Source organism: Micrasema longulum, unplaced genomic scaffold (assembly GCF_059751315.1).
Source record: "Micrasema longulum isolate JH-2025_06_02 unplaced genomic scaffold, ASM5975131v1 h1tg000019l, whole genome shotgun sequence".
NCBI lineage: Eukaryota > Metazoa > Arthropoda > Insecta > Trichoptera > Brachycentridae > Micrasema > Micrasema longulum.
Genome location: NW_028277227.1, coordinates 529235 through 545035, shown reverse-complemented (window position 1 = coordinate 545035; position 15801 = coordinate 529235). Strand labels below are relative to the sequence as shown.

The 15801-nt window shown below is 30.7% G+C and overlaps 1 long non-coding RNA gene across 1 annotated transcript in view; it reads right to left on the bottom strand.

Annotated features, from left to right (window-relative positions):
• LOC148285633 (uncharacterized) overlaps positions 1 to 14442 on the bottom strand; it is a 198124-nt gene extending 183682 nt beyond the window's left edge. Inside the window, exon 1 of the long non-coding RNA XR_015825405.1 lies at positions 14051 to 14442. This is a non-coding gene — a long non-coding RNA (uncharacterized LOC148285633). The remainder of the gene's footprint in view (positions 1 to 14050) is intronic.
• Between the last annotated feature and the right edge of the window lie 1359 nt (positions 14443 to 15801).

Here is a 15801-nt window from a genome sequence, read left to right as displayed (position 1 = left end):
AGTGGTTAAGACGTTTAAATCAAGGTCTCGAGTTCGATTCCATATGATAACACAAAAATGAAATGTGATGCTTCTCAAGCCTGAGTGTTCTGCTTTGTAATTCACCTCTGTAATTGAACGAAATTACGCAGAAAGCAGCCAGTCCACAATAAAAAAAAAAAGAGATATTGATGGAAGGTCGATTCTGTTCTGCTAAAAACAGCCAGCTTTCGTACATAAAACTGTATTGATCACCTTCTGAAAATGGTGTCGATTACAAAAAAAGCATTTCTTAATTTGCAGAAAACACACATTTCCAGAAAAATCTTATGGTTTTTTTAAAATCATAAAAACTGGTAAAATACATAATTATATTCTTGTTTGTAATATGAAAAAAATATGTATTCATTGTTTATCATTTGTGAAAGTCAAAAACATTCCAACTGTTGTTTAAATTTGATAATTCACTCATTTCACAAAAGTGCTATTATCTCAGTTTCATTTTTATATGGCTGGCTGCTTTCTGCTAACTACGTTCAATTGGGCCTCATGGTCTATTGTGGTGTAAAACAAAATACAAATTAAAATAAGTCGTTTATTTATTTTATTTATTGCAACAAAGACGGAAAACATTTTCACAGTGCAGTATGGAAGTCTAGGCATTTTCAGGGCTTACGACTTGTCACCTCACACATTGTAAAACATTAACTTTTCTGCATATGTTTAAAAATCCGAATTTCCTCAACTTTTTCCTCTTTTGACTTTTGTGAAGTTAAATAGCTGACACATTTATAGATGTCGGTGGAATTTATCTGGTTGAATTATTTTATCTCCCAGACAACGCCTGATGAGACTATTATTTTTTTGTGCTTTTTTATGTACTAGTCAGTTTAATCAACAATATTATAAGTATGTCCAAACGTTTATAGGCAAGTTTTGCCTCTGTGTTACAATAAATTTCAATCTTAATGAGTGAAATCAAGCCTTGTCTACAGGCCACATTCAAATATTTTTTGTTGATTATTTTTGTATTCAATGTCATATTCGTGAGAGTGTCCGGGCGGATGAAGAATAACAGTTCTGTTTTTTGAATAAACCCATAATCTTGAGCGAGTGTTTTCAACTTGATGGCCACTCTCAGATAAAATTCGCCATGCTACATTCATTTGTTTATAAGTCTGGTTTACATTCCAATATTTAATTATCTATGTTCTCTGATGCGAAAGACTGATCACCTTACTTCCGTGTAACAGATAATCGAGGAACGCTGCGTTTGGTGTTTGGTGATAATGTAGTGCCTTATGCACCATCAGGTACAGATAGGGGTACAATGATGATGATGAAGTACAAGGTATTCTTAAAATGTTTTTTTACTGAAATAAACAAAAAGTAATCAAATTACTCTATTGAAAAACTATTAATTTGATTAATCTATCAATTTACGCGTCGCGCCACAGAAATGTAGCTTCTCAAAATATTGTCATTTTTATGATTTATTTTTATGTGAACCCTTTTAGACCTGAATTAATTCCTGTGGATAGAAAATGTTTTTGGTTATGTACTTACTGAAGAAATAATTATAAATTTTTGGTTTGTTCAATGTTTTTTTTATCTTTCATATTTTAGAAATTCAACAGTATTTTGAGATTGTCCAAATTTTCGTAGACAAGGACTGGATTCAACTCCCTGGGGAGCTGTTTATATAAACATATTACAACAAAGATAAAGAGAATTTAAGAGAAGATAATATAGAAGTCAAGGCATCTACAGGGCTTATGATTTGTCAATGGCTGGTTTATGTGGCCACTTTACACCCGCATAAATAAAGGTTTCAGCTCTTTAACTTCAAAAACATCAACAGATGAAAGAATTGAAGGAATATAGATGTTCAAATATGGGCAGAATGGTGAATGTTACACAGTGTGTAAAGTGGCCACTCAACCAGGCATTGACAGGCCCTGTAGATGCATAGACTTCTATATTATCTTCTTTTATAAATGATTTAACGTCCATTTTTCACAAACAATGGGTCCCAAACTGATAATGAACACACTAAATTCATTTGAAATGTGTTATTAGCCTAAGACTTGACTTAAGCTTACGACTGATCATCTTACCTTCATGTAACAAAAAAAAGATCATGATAGGCTGCGGTTGGTGTACCAATGCAGTGCTCTATGCAGCATTAGGTACGGAAAGGGCATGATGATGATTATTATACAATATACGTTTATTCAACCAAATTAATATAATTTTAATGAAACATGTTTATAACTTACGTTGCATATTATTTAAAACGACCATAGAAATTTGCTCTAAAACAAACAAACCAGCTAGAAGCCAGCTGTCACAGTTAAAAACGAACTTTTCTATGTATAACCGACGTTTACAAAATAATCGCGACTTATAGGTTCCAGTAATTGAAAAATAAACTCGGCGCTTTTAAATTTTAGTAGGAACTAGAGTTAAAAAATATTTAAATTTGTGAATATTTAAATGGACACCCGGGATGAAAGGGTTTATAAAAAGTTGTAATTAAATTGAAAATTAAATTGTACATTATGCGGTGCCCAAAATGTACCTCGGGAGTTAACATTTATCAATTTCGTATCAGCATTTATTACTCAATATGTGATCAATTACTTGCCATTAGTTTTCGTATGAATATTTTTTACATACTTTTAAAACACACAGAAACGGTTTTAATTTAATGTTCAAAATTAATTTGATAATTATTCAAAACTTCCCGAACATTATGAAGATATTTCACGATAAATATGATAATTTTAATAAACTCATTTTCCTATCTAAAAATTGTTTCGATGGGGTTATTGCTTATTAATAATTGTATAATTAATCTTATTCATGTATCTATGTATACTGTTTGATTCTTTCATAAAATAAAATAATGAAAATATGCATGACAAAATAAAAAATTACTTTTCATTTTATTTAAGTGTCATACTTTTTTTCATAAACATACCATATAATAAAAATTTTAAAATACCTAGATTATAAAAACAATAAAACGCTTATTACTTACAGCCAATCTGCCAAACGAAATGGATTTTTAACTCTTGAAAATAGACGCACTGTATCTTAATTATGCTATTTACAAAAATTATTTAATAATAAAGTAGACTCTTTTAACCTACTCTCAAAAATTAATCTCAATGTCCCCTTTCACGTGACAAGAAATAAGTATTTTTTCCATCTGCCAGTCTATCGTTCTTGCTCTAACTACAATGCTTTTTTTATCTATAGATATATTTTACATGCCCTTTAATTTATTTAAAAATAAATTAAGACTCCTTATTTCTGGCTGCGATACGATCCCACTTACTATTTAATGGTGCTCACACTTATACACACCTGAACACTTACTCCTACACTAATACATATGAACACACATCTACACTTACTCTCATACAAATACACAAAAACACACCCTTTTGTTGTAACACAATTTAATAATATGTATGATTCTTATTTAGAAACTTTGCTGGTCTGTCTGTATTTTTATGTTACTATATCACTGTCGACTGTTTGTTTCTTTAAAATAAATAAATAATAATAATAATACCTATACATAAATACATAAAATGAAGTACACAAAATAATAATATTTTCTTTGATAAATGACCAAAAAGGCATTTTTCGGTAATATTAAATTTATTTAGTGGAACAGTTAATATTATATCTTATGACGTTATGAATGAATTGAAATTATGGTTTGACAAAATATTTTATCTTTAAATACGGAAAAGAAAAAAATCATCCCCGTTTTTTATTAACAAAACTCATTAAGATTTAGTAACAAAAAAAAATATTCTCCAAAGCAATTGCAACAAAACGAACTGCTATCTAACGTATTGAGTACTAGATAGACATTAATAGACAATAACAGTAAAAGTAATAGACAGTAACAGATAAAATTAAATATCTTGGTGTATATGTAGACCAAAACTTAAAATGGAAAGACCATATAAGTGAATAAGTTAACGTATTAGAAAATGTACGTACATATTTATTAGATTAAATAATATTTTAAAAATCAATAATTTAAATATTGCCTATTACTCAATTGCACAATTGTTATTACAATATTGTGTTATCGGATGGGGGGGTGAATATGTCAATATATTAAACCCTCTTAAAGTAGTACAAAGATTAATTATCAAAGTTATTTTAAAGAAACCTTCAATATTCAACTAGGAAAATCTATATAAATTATTTGAAGTTCATACAGTAGGCACTATTTATAAAATTTGCGATGAATCAGTTACTCAGATATCAAAATAATATCAAAATTCATAAATTTCACGTTCACAAAAGTCAACAGATGGAAGAGTTGAGGAAATGTGGATGTTAAAACATGGGGAGAATGGTTAATGTTAGACAGTGTGTAAAGTGGTCACTTAAACCAGCCAATGACAGAGAATAACCCCTGTTAATGCCTAGACTTCCATATTCCCTTCTCAAAAAGGTTTTCTTTCTCTGTTGCAACAAATTTAGACATTATTCAGTAAGAATAATATGAATTTTCTCAGAATTTCCCCTTAGTTTTGCTAAACGCTGTATAAAATAAAATACGCAGCAGCGTTGGGAGGATCATTACCGCGCTTTTTCTACAGGTAAAATCACTAAAATGTTTTTCCCAACGCTGGCTGATGCAGCAAACTTCCGTCGTCATCACCAAAGTACTTTCAAAACGACCCAAATTTTTACCGGACACGGAGTTATGAGAAGTTATCTCTATAGGTTTATACATAGGAATGATGACTATTGTCCATGCGATGATATTTCTTCACAGAGTATCGAACGTCTGTTATTTCAGTGCCCATTTTTCAGTTTACAACGCCATAATCTTGAAACAGAACGCCGGAAAGATGGAATATCCTTAACAAATATGCACACTGGGTTAAAAGTAGTTATCACGCGGCATTGTTCTTGAACTTTGCAACAATGGGGATTGGACTCATAAAGGTAATAAACCAAAATCAGTGATCGAACATCCCATTTCCAAGACAAACAAAAACGATTTTTTCCGAGTACCCAAGCCTTGTACATGACACGTAAGGCTACTAAAAATACAGGGGTCCAAATATATATTTAAAAAAAATATATATAAAAAAAAGATCACGATAATTCAAAACTCCTACAAAAATACAACTGATTAACTTACATTATTGTTATGATACGCGTACGGCTTAGATTAACGAGGATTACGAAAGCCTTTTACTTTAAATGACTATCTTAGAATAAAATCATTTTAATTAGAAATATTAATTACCTACCTAAAATCGTATGCTCATGTGATATAAGAAGACGAAGGAATTTTTATTACTTTGTACTCCATGTCTAGAAACTATTAACTCCAAATTAGGAATCGTATTATTATTGCGTAATATAGTAATTTAAAAACAGTAAAAATACAAAAATAATTAAATGTCTTTTAAGAATAACTCCCACGGTAGGTACTGATGACCAGAGATCAGAGTTTATTGAACCCGTCAAATGTGGTTCGAAAACTTTTTTATTTTATTTTATTTTACCACTATTATAAAAATTTGTTTTTTTTTCAAATATTTTATCTAGGAAAGATGCAGTCTATTTGTTAACAATGTTTCATTAGGGAAATACCACTATTTTTACAAAATTGAAATATTGTTTTTCACCCTCGTTTTGCAAAAGTTTTATCCATTCCTGTTATCAAAATCCTAGGTTTGACTCCGTTAATTGTCATTTGACACGCGAAAGATGTGAGGTTTCTCGCATTTTTATCGAATCGATAAATTTGCGATTGTAAGTTTATATTCTCCAGAAACCGAGAGTATTTTCTTATAAAATTTCACGATTACATAGGTACCTATTTATTTGAACCACAGTCGTGAATGCGGAAAAACAAATGTACTATTTAAATATAGAAAATTGACTTAACTTCACAAATGGAAACATTGAGACAATGAGGAACTTCAGCCCTACGGGAAATTGGATACAAAACATGTTTTCTTGCGCGCGGTAAAAATTAAAGCATTAAATTGTAATGCAAAGTTTCTTGAAAATTTACAAAAAAAATTATAAAAAATATTTTTAAAATAACGCAATACTTTAAACGACGTCACTGGTTCATATGATCCAACCAATGATATAGGAGCTGTGAAGGATATCCGGTTTGCTTACCGTAAACGAACCAATCGGGGAAGAACCTCTGACGTCACACGCGGAGTTATTTCATAAATACATTACTTTTAAAAAAGCATAGCGCTGATAATACGATACATAAATTATTATTTTTTGGCTTGGTTTAATAGTCTATTGACAAATAAAAAAAATCATAAAAGACACTGAACTTCCTCATTACGAAAACTTTATATCGCAAAATTGTATTTGTAAAACTGTTTTCAGAAAAACTATTTATATTGCGTGCTTTAATAATTTAAATCTTTGGGACTTCAAGACGTAGAAAAGTCCTAAACTCAGAGTAATAATTCGCAAGAGAAGCCGTTCAAAATTTTAGTTTAACAGCAAACGTGTAACTGACGCTTTGGTGCACGATTTTAATACTCGATCTGAGGACGGCCCGTTGTATAGCTGTAAACTGTAGCTAACTTCGTAGTTTATAGTCATAGAATGGTTTTTGTTTCTTATGGGCAACTCTATTAACCCATCAACGTATTATTACACTAGGATCCTCATTGTGAAAGTTTTACATCTCGTGAAATGCGAAAAAAAAACATTATAATGTAACGGCTTAGTGGGTTAAATAAATTAGAGACATAAAAATAATAAATACGGGCCCAATATTATTCATCTTTGTTCGAATATATTTATTTCGTGTCCAGACGAATAAAGAATACAGTGTTGCATGTTAAATATAACTAAAATCCTGAACGAGCTTTTTCGACTGGAAATTGAGTGGAGATAATTCCTGCTCGTAGTATAGTAGTTAGCGCGTTCGCTAATCAAGCTTGAGTCCCGGGTTCGATTGCTAGCGAATCAACGAGTAATATTTATATTAAAGGTGGTTCACTGCAATGTTTCACTGTCCCTGGAGCGTAAGACTGATCACATTACCTTTATGTAACAGATGTTAGAAATAACCCGCATTCGGTGTCCAATGCAGTGCCTTGTACACCACTGGGTGTGGAAAAGGAAATGATGAGGGTTGTTAGAATTTAAATTAATGTGTGTACATATGTATGTAGTATACATTAGGGGCGAATCGTCTAAATTCTAAATAATCGATTTTGCACGGCTTACCATTATATTTGACTTTCGATAATAATGTTTTATGGTTACCATGTTTGTGAGAAAATAAATAAAATAATTGTTATTTATTATAAAATACCACCACCGTTCATATCTTCCTACAAAAAAAATATTTATAAAGTGCGCCCAGCGCCCAGCCCGTTCTCAGTAAACGATGAAACTAGCCGATTACCTCAGCTTATTCCTCCATACAAAAATACACTTTATTTTACGTCTTAAACCTAGTCGCTTTCTTTTAGTACTAAAACAAGCTTGCAGATTACAAATATCATTTGAAGATTCTCTATTTGGAAACTAGTATTTCGAACATTATTTCCGAAGGCTTTTTTTTTGATAGGATACCGTTGACATAATATTATGTTTCACATAGGACATGTGGCGTTCGCAGTGGCCGTTTTTGGCATTATTCATTTAAAAAGAAATCGGCCAGTGCTTAGTGTTGACATTTACTGCTGAATGTCATTGTGGTATTTGTTAATAATCTTTTGTGCAAGTATTGTATTAAAATTATTTAAATTAAACTACGTTTAACGCGTGGTTAATAATTGTTCAGTTAATTTTCACAAAACCACATAAAAAATAATAATTTATGATTATATTAATTGCATATTATGTAGGTACAAATTAATGATAATTTTTTGTAGATTACAATAAATAAATCACGGCTCGTCACTGGTATACAGTATACATGCCATATATAGAATAATATACATTTGTCTTTTACGCATACATAGTAATAACATCATACATCTTGAACTAAATGCATAAGTGCTTTGTAATTTTTATGTGGGAATGTATGCAAGATTTAAAAAATATGCAAGTTTATAAATAGCTCATTGTGTCATCCGAATAAAACGTAGACGCAATTTCAAATACGATTTCATACTTGGCAAGAATTTTATTGGGCAGTAGATACAGGCGCCAGAATTGAATAATTTACTATATAAGAACTCACGTAGGCTTAAGTTTATCTTTCATTTAATCTACGAACAAAATAATCGACGTTTGATGTACCTATTTAAAAAAAAACGTCTCTAAAATACGCTTAGCCATTTAAAAAAATATATCTGTCGTATTATCAGCGCTATGATTATTTAAACTTTCGTATTTTTGAAATTACTCCGCGTGTTGTCAATAAGTTCTGCTGATGGATCAGTTGACTTACTGTAAACCGTAAATCAAAAGAACTATATAACCAAGAAATGGGGGCTCAAACTAAAACCCATGTGTCAAGCGTCTTTATTTGACACTTTATATGCATATACAATATATATACATATAAGGGCGGGCATATTGCCTTAAGGCAATTTCTCCCTACCTACCCAATCCGTTCAGTTTGAGAAAATTATAAATCCATGGACATATTGAATCTTACAATTTTATACAAAAATTAAAAACAAAGATTAACAAAATAAAATTGTATAAAAAAAAATTAACACCATACTATGAAGAGAGAAAAGGGAATGGGAAGGAAAAAAGAAGGATAAAGGAACCATTTAAATATTTATATAGTGACATTTCAATCTTAACTTAAATGTAAATAAAGAAGGGGCAATAACATTAGTGAGTAGATTATTACACAATCGAGCGGCTACTACTGTGAAAGAGGAGGCAAGAAAATTAGAGCGATGGCAGGGTATTAAAAGGGTTCTCTCGTTACTAGGACGAAGAGAAAATCTTTGCCATTTCATTAAAAATATTTTACTATAAATGTATTTTTTATGCTCAAAGTGTTATGCTCAAACACTTTATACGAAATAAAGTAATTGCTTTAGAACAAAAAAAATCATACCAAATATTTTGGTGGTTTTTCAAATAACACACGAATAAAACGAGGGTACATATATTATTAGGTTTTTTTTAAAAAACCGAATGAATGAAAGATTCGACAAGTTTGTTTTGAAGAATATTTATCCTTTTTTAAGTACGATGATAAATTACAAAAGCATTAGCGCACTGCTCATTATTGCAGTGAATCGACAATTTTCTCACAAGACACATCACAAAAAATGCACTTAATGTGTTTGCAAAACTGCCCACGTTTATGTCTCAAGATGTTTACTTGTGTGTAAATCATTTTGTTATTCCACGGAGGTTGTATACTAATATCTTCCGGTTTCAAATTATTTGTATTACATCATCATAACAACGTATTAATTACGCTATCTGATTTACCTGCGTAGGTAATTATAACATAATTGTACCCATTAATCGAAGTAACTTAGGTGATTTTACTTTGTTTTTTGTAAGTCGATTTTGACTTAATTTATCAAAGTTGAAACAAGCTTTTAAAAACTAAAATTTGCATGTAATTTTTAGTTGCCAGTTAAAATGTAAATTGTGTTGTTTTAACTCTAGTTTGATATATTACATAGTGTATTTTTAACGTCGCGCGCCGGTTGAAATATGGTATATTTTTTAATATAGTTAAAATGTATATCGTGTATAATTTCTCCAGTTATATTGTTTATCGCATATTTTTTACTCCAGTTTGACGACAAAGTTAATGCTTTAAATAAGTGTTTTTGTTTTGTTTGTGTATAAACTTTTTCATTAACATAAAAATAAATAAAAAACACATAAAATGGTCGAACTTATTATGCGAGTATCGAAACCATTTAAACATGCAGAGACATGAAAAACTCTATAAAACATTTGTTCGTCCCCAGCTAGAATACTGTACTCCTATTTGGTCACCTTACTATAATAGAGGTATTAATAGACTAAAAAGCTTCTCTAACCACGATGAAAGTATGCAGTACCCTGGAAAAAACTCTCTTAAAAATCGAAGAATAATATTAGACCAGTTATTTTTATTCAAATAAATAAATAATAAAATTGATTCTCCTAACCTACTTGAAAGACTTCTATTCCGTGTGCCATCTAGACCGACAAGACAAAATCTTCTGTTTTACTCAGAAAACGCGTCAACAAACTATTTTAAACAATCTACAATACCTAGAATATGCGACCAATATAACAATATATTTACCGAGACTAATATTTTTTGTGACAATGTATGTAAAATTTAGATAAAAAAATATAGAAATTTTGAGAAAAGCAGATATTTAACTTTACTATTATATACATACTTTTTCATTTCGTTTCTTTTACATTTATTATATTGAACATAGTTTAAATTATTGTACTAAGTGTAAATATTTTTTTTGGTGTGTGCATGAGTTTCTTACACAAATATACAAAGAAATTGGCAATATTTGTGTACATACTGTTTGTTTACCTAATAAAATAAATAAAATAAAATAAATATAATTTGGGTCAAAAAAGCTAAATGAATTGGTTTATTGCCCTTATTATTTATTTTAGGGAAAAGAGGTTTTTAAAATAGTTTTCACTATCATTACACTGACCGTAAATTATCGCATCGATTTTTAATTATAATTTTTTATTTGGAATCTTGAAGTAGGGCACACTTAAACATATTCTTATAACATTTCATGTGTAAGGTTATTTTTAATAATTTGATTTACAATGTCCAATTACTGTAGCATGTCCGATTACTATAGCACCTACCCTATTGTATTTGTAAATTATTGAGCACGTGTGTCTTAACATTATGTTTGATTTTTTTTCGCACCAAAAAGGCCAAGAGGCTCAATTACAGTAGTTAATTACAATACAAAACTCCCAAGCTTGAAAAAATAATTGTTGGAGTTTCTCTACTGATATTTCTTGGTGGAATTGCATTTTAATTATAGAAAAAATACGGTATTTAGATTTGATCATATTTTTTACGTAGGTTAAAAATATAAGTATGGTAACATACACATTTTATTATATTTATGCATATTTATAATATTTCCAAAGAGTTTCTATACAAAAAACTAATTTTGAGACCATATTATCTTAATCTTATAATTCTTGTTGGTTAGGGGGTCAGTGCTAGATAAACTCCTGACGTCACTGCGGCCTGGTAGATCTATTGTAACTGCCCCCCATAAGTTAATTCTCACTCTCTAAGCTTAGGTCTAAGGGAGCCGGCTGCTGAGTCTCCACTGAGCGCTTGGCCATAGTAGTGGCATAGCTGAAGCAGCGCGGGCGCGGGTACGGGCTCACTATGGATACTAAACTTGTTTACAATAATATTTAAGTTCACCGCGCACGCTTTGCCACTGTGGTCAAGCATTGAGTGTTTTCGTGTTGCTAAATATCCTCCTCGAAGCCCAAGTCCTCAAAATAATGTGCTATTTATTAGGTAGGGGACAGGTGCTATTGCATCCTCGAGATTGACTTATTGTCCACCGAGGATGTGGCTTCTTTTACAATATAAAGCATCAAATCCATTTAATCTTACAACCACAAATAATTCAGACTTAGATAATACAATGCAAAATTCTCAATGCAAAATCCTCCAATGACCCGTCTTTGTCGTGTTGTTAACTCAAGACAAGATCTGGACTTTTTTGGTTTAAGTTTACAGCGATTTAAACGACCACTAAATAAATAGTCCAGATCTTGTCTTGATGTCCCTTATGTTTGTCAATGCTTCTTTTATTTTTTATAAATGTTTTTAACTATTCTTTTATTGTAATATTTAAACCCGATAAATTGTATACGTGGACAATGTTCGTTAATAAATAAATACATGCAAAATACAGAAACATGTAAATTGACCAGCGGAGAGAGAAAAAAACACTTAAATTTTCATTTCAAAAATTTCACCACTGACTGGGTGTGACCGCGTCAGATCAGTCTAACGATGTCGGTCACTACGAAACCCAGTCACTCGTGAAAAATTATAATCAAAATGTGGTCAAAACTAAATATAGCATTTTTCTTAAAATATAATAAATCATTATTGTACGTTGTACATTCCAATGTCACAGTATTCGAGTTACCGGCTCGATTGGCTCATAACTGCGAGATAAGAGAAGATGGGCACGTGCATGACATTAGCAGACGGCTAGCGCAACGATATTAAATTATGAAGATATCAATGCGCCCCGAATAAACAGATAAAAGTTAATACAGGTAGATACTGGAAGAAATCATACAAAAAATGGACTTTTTGCATTTTTCGCGTGCGTGACAGATATGGAAATCGGGCGGCACAGGCTCTGACCGAAAGAAGAATTATATTGATGATGGTTACGATTTTGCTTCGAGTCGAACCTTGAACCCTTCATGCATTAAGTAAACTTCTCAGCCTAGTATAACAATTATTAGAAATATAATGAAGTTGAAACTGCATTTTACTTTAATAAAATCAACCGCTTAAGCTCCGTTTATTGAACATCAGCGAATTCTCGGAAAAGTATTTGTCATGGTGTATTTACCGAGAGCTTTCTATTTTAAGTACGGACGATCGCCACGTACTTGTTACAAAACTTTTAGGAAATTCAAGTCTTTTTCGAATAAGAATGCGCATTATTTTAAAATATAAAATGCTAATAAGTAATTGGATATCTTAAATGGGAGGAGACGACTAAATTTTTAATACTTATGTAATATATTGATTGAATTGTTATTTGTGAATTGAATCAATAAAATAAGAAGGCATATTTAAAAAAAGAAATGATTTTTTAAATCAAAAAAATATTTCAGTATTAAAGTCATAGATTTATTATAGAAATAAAAGACGAGTGATACTTAAATTCACAAATTTGGAATATCCGGTGACCGGTTTCATCGCTTTCGCGACATCTTCGAGACTGGTCTTGACCAAGGATTAAAGTGTCACTCGTCTTTTATTTCAATAATAGATTACAATGAACTTTCATCGGGGAATCCACTTACAAACTTAAATGTTTTAATTAAGTTTTAGATTGAAAAAATTGTAACTATTGTATAATTAAATTGATAACCTTTTTTTTTATTTTATTCTATTTTATTATTTATATCTGTATATTAATTTTGTGTTTGTTTAACAGTATCATTTTTTCTTAGTTACATTTAAGATGCCGGTCTAGGAACTGTGAAACATTGCAGTCTCAAACCAATACATCAGAATGATCTTACATATCATAACTCTAGAAATTTTTTAAATTCTTTGAATCGGGTTGTGGTCCCGTGGCTAGTGCCTCGGACTCACGAATCAAAGGTCCGTGGTTCGAATCCCACTCTACCCCAACTTAATTCCCATTATCTAATAGTGAGTTATTTACAACTCGTTGAAAATGGCCCTCAAAATAAATATTTGCGTAAATTATAAGAACGCAAATATTTCTTTTAATTACAAAAAAATAAAATATTTTTGTCTGTCCTGACGGGCCCGTTTCACACGTATCGCGCACATTCCCCTCGCTCCGGTAAAATTAGGGTGGTTGGATACTTATTTGTTATTTTCTTTTTGGTTTTATTTATTTAGTTTCCACTCGCGGGTGAAAATTGTGCTAAAAAAATATTATGTAAATGTATCTACGAGTATGTTTATTACTTAAATGATTGTTTGTACATAAACACGAATTTATCGAGCAGGTCGGGACATAAAAACATTGAAAATAATTTATTGTGTCACATGTTATTTTGTGTATCAGGTGCCAATAAAATACTTCAGTGAAGAAACACCTTTAAAATATATAATGAAGTCAACCTACCAGGGAATCAAATCCAGGACGTAAAACATGGTAGACAAACATGCTAACTACGAGGCGAACGTTTCCCCACTCTATTTCCGTTTTCAGATTTTTTATCTGAGAGCAGCCATAGACTCAAAAACACTCTTTCAAGATTTGATTACATTTCACCCACAGAACTGTATTCTTATATTTACTGTGCCCGGACTCAGACCCAGTATATCAAAAATAATGAATAAATAAAATATACACAATTAACCTACCTTAAGACTGCGATTATTCAATAAACAACACTACAGAGATCACCCTGAGTCTGTTTTGGTTTATTAAATTAAAGAAACAGAAAACTAAATTTTGCATACCACTAGGGTTTTGAAATCACAATACAATAACTACAGTATGAATATTCATTCTAAGATCACTGATATATTTTGCAATACATAACACATTGAAGCTATTATAAGTTTGATAAACAAGACACGAGTTCTGATAATTTAATAATAAATCCCGTGTGAACTTTTCTTAGCGATTACAATAATATTTATAATTTAATGTCTCAATGTCCGGTTTGACGTTTAATGGTCGTTTCACATCACTGAATACCAGGAGAACAGAGCTTCGGAAAGGTTAGCCATTTGAGCTTATGTTCTGAACTGCGAGACGTCTCTCGAAGGACGTCGGTCAAACGGCGCCCCCCACCGCTAAAAAGCTTAAACTAAGCAATCTAATAATATCGGAAAAATTACAATCAAAACTACGGCACTGAATTAAAAGGAAAATAATACTATCAACCCGTGCAGAATTGTAAATACTCACAGAATTATACCACCGTTACAAAAAGCATTTTACTTAAAAGAGCATTCGAGTACAACATTTGATCTCACGCTTTTTCACGCGTATTAGTTTATGGAGAGTTCAAATATATTATATTATTTTATTAACATAAACGGCAAATCTGCCTTTTACAAAAATTTATAATGCTAACATAATTGGCTTAATATATATATTTAAAAAAAAAACATAAATTTCCTTTTATCCAAGATCTATAAAAAAATTAAACCTAAAAATTATACAAGATTTATAAAAAAATAACCTAAAAATTATACAACATAAGAATAAATGTAAAAAATAAAATAAATAATAACATATTTTATTTATTTTATTATTTTCAAGAAACAAACAGTCAACAATGATATAGTAACGCTACAAAAAAAACAGTTTAAAGACAGACCAGCAAAGTTTCTAAATAAGAAAATCATACATATTATTAAATTGTGTTACAACAAATGTGTGTTTTTGTGTATTTGTGTGAGAGTAAGTGTAGATGTGTGTTTATGTGTATTAGTGTAGGAGTAAGTGTTCAGGTGTGTGTAAGTGTGAGCATCATTAAATAGTAAGTGGGATCGTATCGCAGCCAGAAATAATGAGTCTGAATTTATTGTTCAATAAATTAAAGGGGATGTAAAATGTATCAATAGATAAAAAAAAAAGCATTATAGTTGTATATAAAGAGTGTTGTGCATAGTTAGTGCTACAGACTGGCAGATGGAACAAATACTTATTTCTTGTCACGTGAAAGGGGACATTGAGATTAATTTTGGACAGTAGGTTAAAAGAGTCTACTTTATTATTTCATAATTTATGTAAATAGCATAATTCAGATACAGTGCGTCTATTTTCAAGGGTAAAAAATCCATTTTGTTTGGCAGATTGGCTGTAAGTACAAGGCGTTTCATTGTTTTTGTAATCTAGGTATTTTAAATTTTTTTGTTGTACATTTTAAATCCTTTCTATGTTTATGTATTTTAAAGTAATATAACAAGAAAATCATAAGTACTGTTTCATACAGCTGGGCAAAGTGAACAAAAAATTGGATATATTAAGAAATGCATAAATAAATAAATATAATTACCATTCACCATCTTTAAAAAAGTAAAAAAAAATTGTTCTAGACGAACAATACCGTACACTAAATATATCAGGTACGTGGAAATAACTATTGCCGAGTTCATGA